We start from the raw sequence: 10,000 nt of genomic DNA, 5'->3' as shown, positions 1-10,000 counted from the left end.
GCCTTGTGGAGTACGAGAACAACTGGGGATGAATACAGGTCCAGACGGAGACTGGAGGAGTCAGTCATCTAGTTCTTAATGACGCTCAGCCACAAGATTCGTCGAATTACACCTGTTCTCCTTCTGGGGGAGAACCAGCTTCCCTCTTACTCAATGTTATTGCTGGTTAGTATTCATGTATCCCTCTCCATCCAAGTTAGGACCAAGGAGGACCAGGCAATGTGTGCTGATGATTCAGCAGGTAGACATACAGGCTCCCCCAAACCAACCATCGTTATCTCACGACGATGGTGAAGTTGCAGATATTAAACGAACTAACGAGTTTGAGCTTGACTCAAACCCCAGTCTGGCGATCAACAGGTAAGGACGTTACCAACAGGCCACCTCAACTTGGATGCATTTATTGTTTTGAAGGAGACATGTGTTTTGAATTCAACCAAGAACTGTGTTGTCTTCACACCAACGAGCGTTAAAGCCTCGTCAATGAATAGACAAAAAAAAAAGAAAGAAAAGAAAAAACATACTGACAGTAGAGGGATATTCCTACAATGTAACTAAACTCAATTTTTTTTTTAATGATGCGCCTTTGCACTGACTTGCAGCGGTGCCCTTTTACCTCGGAAAAGTATCCTGCTTTCTGATTGGTTTGATTTATCTTGTCCAACCAATCAGCGATCAGGAAACTTTTCCGAGCTAAAAGGGCACCGCTGCAAGTCGGTGCAAATCTGCCTTGCTGAAAAAAATGCCTATAGGATAAAGAGGTTGAGTGTACGAGATCCGTGTGGTGGCCTATTTGGTAACCTCTCTGCCTGGTGATCCCCAGACTCGGGTTCGAGTCTTGCTTAAACTTGTTAGTTCTCTTTATCTCTGTAACCTCCCCATGATTGTGAGCTAAGGATGGGGCTTTGGAGGAGTCTATAGGTCTGTCTGCTGAGTCATCAGCAGCCATTACTTGGTCCTCCCTGGTCCTAGCTTGGATGGAGAGGAGGCTTAGTTGCTGATCATACGTATATATGGTCAGTCTCTAGGGCAATGTCACTATCCCTTAGTTCTGGCATTCATGAGCGGCGTTTAAACCTTTAAGCCTTTGAAAGACATACCCAGATCTTTAAACTTCAATGAAATTATGATTTTCTCCCTCAAGAGCTTAACTCTCAACAAGATCTTCAAGAGAGTATTTCTAAATTTACATATGTTCATTTTCATATTGATAAAAGATCTCAAGCATTTAATATTCATCTCATACTCTGAAATATAATTTTTTTTTTGGTTCTGCTGATGTCGTAGTGTAGTATTAGTGAAATGAGAAGGTTTTCTATGAATTTAAATAATAATAATAATGATAATAATAATAATAATAATAATAATAATAATAATAACTAGAGGGGTACTCAGTACAGCACAGACCTCCGTCGCGGAAGCTTATTTATCGACCTTTTGTTCTACCTTGACCTTGACCTTTGACCTTAACATGTATTAATTGGCGTGGACTTTTTACACACTCTAATATGAACCAAGTTCGAAGTCTCTGTAATAAGGATTTCCAAACTTATGCATAGCTGGCTATGTGAATTGGACATTTTGCTTGACTGTGACCTTTGATCTTGACATTTGACCTTTTATCCTGACATTTGACCTCTGACCTTTGATCTTTGACCTTTCACCTTTGACTAAACTTATGCATAGCTGGCTATGTGAATTGGACATTTTGCTTGACTCTGACCTTTGATCTTGACATTTGACCTTTTATCCTGACATTTGACCTCTGACCTTTGATCTTTGACCTTCCACCTTTGACTTTGACCCTGACATTTTATCTTGATCTTGACCTTTGACCCTTCAAAAATCTAATCATTTCCAGCTTTTTACATAGCAGTCAATCCCTGCAAGTTTCATTACTCTACGATTAAATTGTGGCCTTGAAGCTGTTCACAAGCATACACACACACAAACAGGGGGTAAAGCATATCCTCCTTCCAACTTCGTTGGCGGAGGCAATAGTAATCTCTTCCTGAGACATTGCTCACCTCCTCTACTGTCTGTTGCAGACGAGCGCCCGGCAGCAATGCAGCAGAGCAACAATGATCAAATCGCCGATGTCAACTATTCTCCTGTGCCTGGCGATACGCGTGGACCAGCTCGCGACGCGTCGTATCCCACAGAGCGCCTTCAAGGCTTCAACCTATATCACAGTACCTTTCCCCAAGCCTCTTTCCAGGACTGTTATTCTTGACCGTCTTGTTCAGTGAAAACAGCTTTATTTGTGTGTTTGTTGATACTAATTCTATTTGCGAGTGTTGATGAGGATAATGACTTCTGTTGTGATGGAAATCTTGTTTCCAGCTCGAATCTCAAGTCTTGTTTTCATACTGTTTGGACGCAAGATAATGAACATTCCTCTACCATTTCCCCTTTTCATAAAAAGAATCCCTGTCTCTCCCAAAAGGTTTGCCGGCGATGATAATTAAAAAATCTATTGCCCGTCTGTGTAAGTTCATACCTGTGCCTCAGATATCTTTGAGATAGTTGTGTGTGTGTGTGTACATGAATTGTGTGTAGAAGGAAATCCCCAAGAGAGGTACTATGTCCTTGATATTTTTTTAGAATAAACTTGTCTAAGAGATTCATGTTTTTCCTTTCTTAAGCCTTCAATGACTTATTTATGACTTTTATATCCAGTAATTATGAATATGTTCAATGCCTGGATATCTCCTCAGAAAATTACTTGAAAGGGAATTTTTGTAATGATAGTCTTCTCTACTTTCTAAATAACCAACATGTAATTTTTTAATGTGAATCAGATGGAAGATGAGTTTTTAGTAAAAATAAACAATTATCGAATGATATGATATGCTAGGGAAAACAAAATATGATATTGGCAAGAATTAAAGAGAATTCAAGATGGAATTAGAACTGAAAAAGAAATGTTAGCTATAACAAATCGTTAGTAAAAACATAGTATGCTTGGAAAACTGATAGGCCCAACTTCATCTATATTAGGAATGAGTTTATATAAAAGAATTAACATCGTTAGTATTTTTTCTTTCTGGTAAATTCATCAATAAGGTCTACCTTTATTTTATAATAGCCACTGAGTACAAATTGTAATTAGCCACATAAAAATCGTCAAGAAAAATTATGATTTTGTTGTTGCTAAAATCTGCTGTCAGATGCCGAGAAATTGCATCTAAGAGTGCTCACTCGTAAAAGAATGATTTCTGAGGGAGGCCAACAGGCCTAGCCCGGTCAGTTCGTTTTCTAGCTTTAGGCCCACCCAACACCACCCGAAAAAAACCCTAATTAACCAATGTGTTTGATTTATCTGATATAAAAGGAGACACGGATTAAGATGGAGTATGTGACTTCATTGGAAAGGTAACTCTGTGCTACCCAGTGTAAGGGTTTGATCCTACACAGTATTCTAGAAGTTTTATTCCAGCTGTGACCAAGTTGTGGAATGATCTTCCTAAACGGATAGCTGAATCGGTGGACATTCTAAAGTTCAACCTTGCAGCAAATATTCTTATGTGGAACAGGCTGACATAAGACTCATTTTATAGGTTATATATGAAATATCTGTTTTGATGCTGTTACTGTTTTTAAAATATAGTATTTCAATTGTTCATTATTTCTCATATAGTTTATGTATTTCGGTATTTCCTTTCCTCACTGAACTATTTTTTCCCTGGGCCTAATTTTTGAGGTGTAGAGACATGAACAGCCAAGTAAATTATGGCAAAGCTTTAGTGACATTGGCTAAATTTCCCCAATTTACACACACACACACACACACACACACACACACACACACACATATATATATATATATATATATATATATATATATATATGTGTGTGTGTGTGTGTGTGTGTCTGTGTCTGTGTGTGTCTGTGTGTAGGTGTGTGTGTGTGTGTGTGTGTGCATCAGAAGCTACGAGCCTTACCAAAGCCTTAGGACATAATCTATTTACAACTCAAAAAGCTATTGAAAGAATAATGATGGGAACAACACTAAGAGACACAAAAAAGAGCAGCATGGATACGAAAGCAAACCAAGGTAGAGGATATTCAAGGATGTGAGAAAAAGAAATTGACATGGGAAGGACATATGATGAGAATGACAGACAATGTGTAGACATTAAAAATCCCAGAATGTGTCGCTAGAGATTGTAAAAGAAGCAGGGGATGGAAGATAAGACGATGGATTGACGAACTAAGAAAATTTGCATGTGTGGACTGGCACAGTAAGACCACAAACAGAGGCAAGTGGATGGACATGTCTGAGGCCTTTGTTCTGCAATGGACTAGTAACAGCTGATGGTGATGACAATGATATATATATATATATATATATATATATATATATATATATATATATATATATATATATATATATGTTTTTACTTCACATCCTGAAGAGGGTCGATGTTTATTGACCGAAATATAGTGTGATTTATTCATATTTCCTGTGTTTCTTTTATGGGCCTTTTTGAAAAAACATGTTAAACTGTTCGATTACAGTTATAAATAAGACATATATATATATATATATACATATATATATATATATATATATATATATATATATATATATATATATATATATATATATATATATATATATTTATATATATATATGTGTGTGTTTGTGTGTATGTATATACAGTATATCATAATTAAGTAAACTAGCCCTTTTTAACTACATGTTGTAAATCCTACCTAATCTAGAAATTATCATATTTAAATCACTTTGCCTCCCTTAAAAACAACACACGTTTAAAAAATAATGTATTTCAAATAACATTTCAGTAAACCGAATTGTCGTAATCTAATGCGACTATCCCTATGATAATTTTTTTGTAAATAAAAAGCTTTTATAAAAGAATAATAAAAGAATATTTTGGTGTATTCGGAATAAGAATGTGTTGAAGAATTGGCCGTGGTCTGACCCTTTGGTGTCTCAAACGGGAACCTTTTTTATGGGCCTGTTTCTTATATCCTCCGACAATTACAAAGCATTTTCATGGAGAGAGAGAGAGAGAGAGAGAGAGAGAGAGAGAGAGAGAGAGAGAGAGAGAGAGAGAGGGGGGGGGGGCATTCATTCTGTTTACTTTACCTGGTGTTTCCTTTTTTACAAAAGGCTCTGTGTTTTCTCTTGTTTGCATGTGACCTTCAAGATCTTTGCTTTCCGAATGGCCAAGTTCCTGCAAAAGGGGGATGAAACCCTTTCTATTTTCACTATTTCCTGGGGAAAGAACTGTCAGTAATCTGATCCTTCTGGGAGCATTGTAATCATTGCAAAGGTAGTGTAATGAGGGCATATGGTGTTGTTAGAGTCAGTGATTTTAGCCTTTTAGAAGCGTTATAAATAATCTAAAGGTTATCTGAGGAAAAAAGGTGTCAGTAGTTCTGGAAGAATTGTAAATATTGTCAAGGGTGTGCAGTAAGTGCTAGTGGTGGTGTAGCCAGTGATTTTAGCTTTCTGGAAACACTGTGAACTTTAGAGGCTGTGTAGTAAGTGCAAGTGGTGATGTAGCCAGAGTTTAGCTTCCTGGAAGTACTGTAAACGTTCTAGAGGCTGTTCAGTAATTGCTAGTGGTGATGTAGCCAGTGATTTTAGGCTTCTGGAAGCACTGTAAACCTTGTAGAGGCTGTTCAGTAAGTGCAAGTCGTCTAGCCAGTGATTTTAGCCTTCTGGAAGAACTGTAAACGTTGTAGAGGCTGTGCAGTAAGTACAAGTTGGTATGTAGCCTGAGTTTAGCCTTCTGGAATCACCGTAAACGTTGTAGACGCAGTACAGTAAGTGATGGTGGTGTAAGCCATTGATTTTAGTGTTCTGGAAGCACTTTAAATGTTGTGGAGTCTGTGCAGTAAGTGCAAGTGGTGGTGTATCCTGTGATTTTAGCCTTCTGGAAGCACTGTAAACGTTGTAGAGGCTGTTCAGTAAGTGCAAGTGGCCGTCTAGCCTGTGATTTTAGCCTTCTAGAAGAACTGTAAACGTTGTAGAGGCTGAGCAGTAAGTAAAAGTGGTGATGTAGCATGTAGCTAGAGTTTACCTACCTGGAAGAACTGTAAACGTTTTAGAGGCTGTGCAGTAAGTACAAGTGGTAATGTAGCCAGAGTTTAGCTTCCTGGAAGTACTGTAAACGTTATAGAGGCTGTGCAGTAAGTGCTAGTGGTGATGTAGCCTGTGATTTTAGCCTTCTGGAAGCACTGTAAACCTTGTAGAGGCTGTTCAGTAAGTGCAAGTCGTCTAGCCAGTGATTTTAGCCTTCTGGAAGAACTGTAAACGTTGTAGAGGCTGTGCAGTAAGTACAAGTTGGTATGTAGCCTGAGTTTAGCCTTCTGGAATCACCGTAAACGTTGTAGACGCAGTACAGTAAGTGATGGTGGTGTAAGCCATTGATTTTAGTGTTCTGGAAGCACTTTAAACGTTGTGGAGTCTGTGCAGTAAGTGCAAGTGGTGGTGTATCCTGTGATTTTAGCCTTCTGGAAGCACTGTAAACGTTGTAGAGGCTGTTCAGTAAGTGCAAGTGGCCGTCTAGCCTGTGATTTTAGCCTTCTGGAAGAACTGTATACGTTGTAGAGGCTGTGCAGTAAGTAAAAGTGGTGATGTAGCTAGAGTTTACCTACCTGGAAGAACTGTAAACGTTGTAGAGGCTGTGCAGTAAGTACAAGTGGTAATGTAGCCAGAGTTTAGCTTCCTGGAAGTACTGTAAACGTTATAGAGGCTGTGCAGTAAGTGCTAGTGGTGATGTAGCCTGTGATTTTAGCCTTCTAGAAACACTGTAAACGTTGTAGATGCACTACAGTAAGTGATAGTGGAGGTGTAAGCCATTGATATTAGTCTTCTGGAAGCACTTTAAACATTATCGAGGCTGTGCAGTAACTGCAAGTGGTGATGTAGTCAGAGCTTAGCTTTCTGGAAGCACTGTAAACGTTGTAGAGGTTGTGCAGTAAGTACAAATGGTGATGTAGTTAGAGATTAGCCTTCTGGAATCACTGTAAACGTTGTAGACGCAGTACAGTAAGTGGTAGTGGTGGTGTAAGCCAGTGATTTTATCCTCCTGTAAGCACTGTAAACGTGGTACAGGCTATGCAATTTTTTCCCTTATTTTTCTCTTATTTTATGTTTATCTCTCATTATCGTAGTTTACGCCTCCTCTACTTTGTCAGTTTTAAAAACTAATCTATTTTGTGCAATGCGCAAAATAGTTAACCAATTCATCTTCAGTTATGAGGATCGAATTAGTATGTTCTTTAAATTATTATGATTCATGAATTTTGTTTTGTTTTGTGAAGAAGTTATGAGTATTATTATATAGAGATTGTTGATGAATATAGTAAGGACAGTAAAGCTTGCCGCACACTGAACCCGAACGGAACCTCCGCCGAAACCACCGAAGCCTCAGAAAAGATCAGAAACGACGTCCATCGCGCACACTGAGCCAGAAGCCACAGAACAGAAGTTCATGTGTTCTGCATTAACTGTTTACATGTTGTAGAAGAAGGTCATGTGTTCTGCATTATAATCGACAAATTATGAGTGACTCGCCGCTCAGCAGCAATGAAGAAGTTCTAGTGCTATGTCTAGCAGTAAAGGCTGAAGAGGAGGAAGAAGGGAAAGCAGCAAGAAAATCAATGTGGATACATAATATATGCCAATCAAGGGAGGGAGAAGGGGAATATAAAACGTTATTCCCACATTTAAAACAGGACAACATAAATCCAGCACCGCCTGCTTCAATGGTTGCTATCACACCAACCTCTGAATTCCTCACTCGAATCCTCAGCAAGTTGGCAACCGTCCCTACCCTCTCCAAAACCACTGCTGCAGTCGTTCTGCGCATGCGTAGCCTGTCAGACGCCACCGACGCTTCAGAAAAAATATCTCTCAAAGAATACTGTGTCGGTGCCGCTATGTTCTGGCGCGTCAGTTCCGTTCTGTTCTGGCCCAATGTGCGCAGCCAGGTAAGAATGCATGCTTTCGATTTCTATCGGGCGGTTCCGTTCGGGCTCAGTGTGCGGCAAGCTCAAGTGTTTCGCTAGGTCACGACACCGAAATTATAAGAGGGATAAGCACTGAACGGAGACTTTTTGGTATACTTAATGGGATTATGAAAACTAAAATGCCACTTTCTTTAAAAGGAAAATTATGTAATCAGATGGCCGTGCCAGTTTCAACTTGTGCATCAGAAACCTAGAGCCTTACTAAAGCTCTAGATCATAAAGTAGATGCAATTCAAAGAGCTATGGAAAGAATAATGATGGGAATAACACTAAGAGGCAGATCAAGAACAGCATAGATACGAGAGCAAAATAAAGTAGAGGATATTATAACAATATTTAAGAAAAAGAAATAGAAATGGACAGGACATATAATGAGAGTGACAGGTAATAGATGGACATTAAGAATAACAGAATGGGTTCTAGAGACTGCAAAAGTAGCAGGAGAAGGAAGAGAAGACGATGGGTTGACAAGCTAAGACATTTTATGGTATAGACTGTCATAGAAAGACCATAAACAGACGGGATTAGAAGGTTATGTCTAAGGCCTTTGTCATGCATGGGACAAGCTACTATAGTCAATTTCTTTTAGCGATGCAGAATTGCACCGACTCGCAGCGGTGCCCTTTTAGCTCGGAAAAGTTGAGACGAGATAATTCTAACCAATCAGCGATCAGGAAACTTTTCCGAGCTAAAAGGGCACCTCTGCGAGTCGGTGCAAATCTGCCTCGATAAAAGAAATGGACTATAGTTGATGATGATGATGAGGAGGAGGTTTTGTATATATATATATATATATATATATATATATATATATATATATATATATATATATATATATATATATATATATATATATATATATATACCTATATATATATATATATATATATATATATATATATATATATATATATATATATATATATATATATATATATACCTATATATATATATATATATATATATATATATATATATATATATATATATATGCATGTGTGTGTATACAAAATAATAGATTTACCTACTAAAGGAAATTCTCACTTTTATTTGTCTCTGATATAATGAAGTAAAAACCAGAATTTGAAAACAACATTGGAGTATTGTAAGCTGTTTTCATGCGAAAAGGAGCTTTTGCAAGTATAAAGAAGCAATATTGCTGATGACATATAGTTGGTGTAATTTTATCAAATCCACAACTTTTCTCAATATTGTTTATTTAACTTTTGATGATTTTGCGAAATGTGGTGGGCTTTGTCAAAACTTTTAGTCGTACATAGTTTGATTAGATTGCAATTATCTTTTTTTTTGAATAGATTTAATTATCCATGTAATTTATCTTAGATTTATTAGTACATTTGATTAAAGTACCTACATCAGTTATCTTATAGTTCCCAGTTGAGATATTATTATTATTATTATTATTATTATTATTATTATTATTATTATTATTATTATTATTATTATTATCATTATCATTATTATCTCCTAAGCTACAACCCTAGTTAGAAAAGCAAGATGATATAAGACCAGTGAGGGAAGGAAATAAAGAAATGAATAAACTAAAAGAGAAGTAATTAACAATTTAAATGAAATATTTTAATAACTGCATCAACATTAAAATAAATATTTCATATATAAACTATTAGGACTTCAAAAAAAACAAGAGGAAGATAAATAACAGAATAGTGTACGCGAGCGTACCCTCAAGCAAGAGAACGTTAACCCAAGATAGTGAAAGACCATGGTACAGAGGCTATAGCACTACCCAAGACTAGAGAACAATGGTTTGGTTATGGAGTTTTCTTCTCCTAGAAGAGCTGCTGACCATAGCTAAAAAGTCTCTTCTATCTTTAACAAGTGGAAAACCCACTGAACAATTTTAGTGCAGTAGATAACCCCTTCAGTGGTAATATCAGTGTTATTATTATTATTATTATTAGTATTATTATTATTATTATTTGCTAAGCTACAACCCTAGCTGGAAAAG

At 37.2% G+C, this 10,000-nt stretch overlaps 1 protein-coding gene across 2 annotated transcripts in view; it reads left to right on the top strand.

The window, feature by feature from the left end:
• Nucleotides 1-2,568, top strand: part of LOC137621252 (uncharacterized) — a 29,412-nt gene extending 26,844 nt beyond the window's left edge. For both annotated transcript variants that reach the window (XM_068351644.1, XM_068351643.1), the window contains exons 5-6: nt 1-165; nt 2,049-2,568. The exon at nt 1-165 is cut by the window's left edge and continues 27 nt beyond it. The gene's annotated coding sequence lies outside the window, so the exon portion shown is untranslated. The remainder of the gene's footprint in view (nt 166-2,048) is intronic.
• The last annotated feature ends 7,432 nt before the right edge of the window (nt 2,569-10,000 follow it).

This window comes from Palaemon carinicauda, chromosome 27 (genome assembly GCF_036898095.1).
Source record: "Palaemon carinicauda isolate YSFRI2023 chromosome 27, ASM3689809v2, whole genome shotgun sequence".
In the NCBI taxonomy this organism is placed as follows: Eukaryota; Metazoa; Arthropoda; class Malacostraca; order Decapoda; family Palaemonidae; genus Palaemon; species Palaemon carinicauda.
The sequence above is the reverse complement of the archived record's forward strand: the minus strand, read 5'-3'. Positions and strand labels throughout refer to the sequence as shown.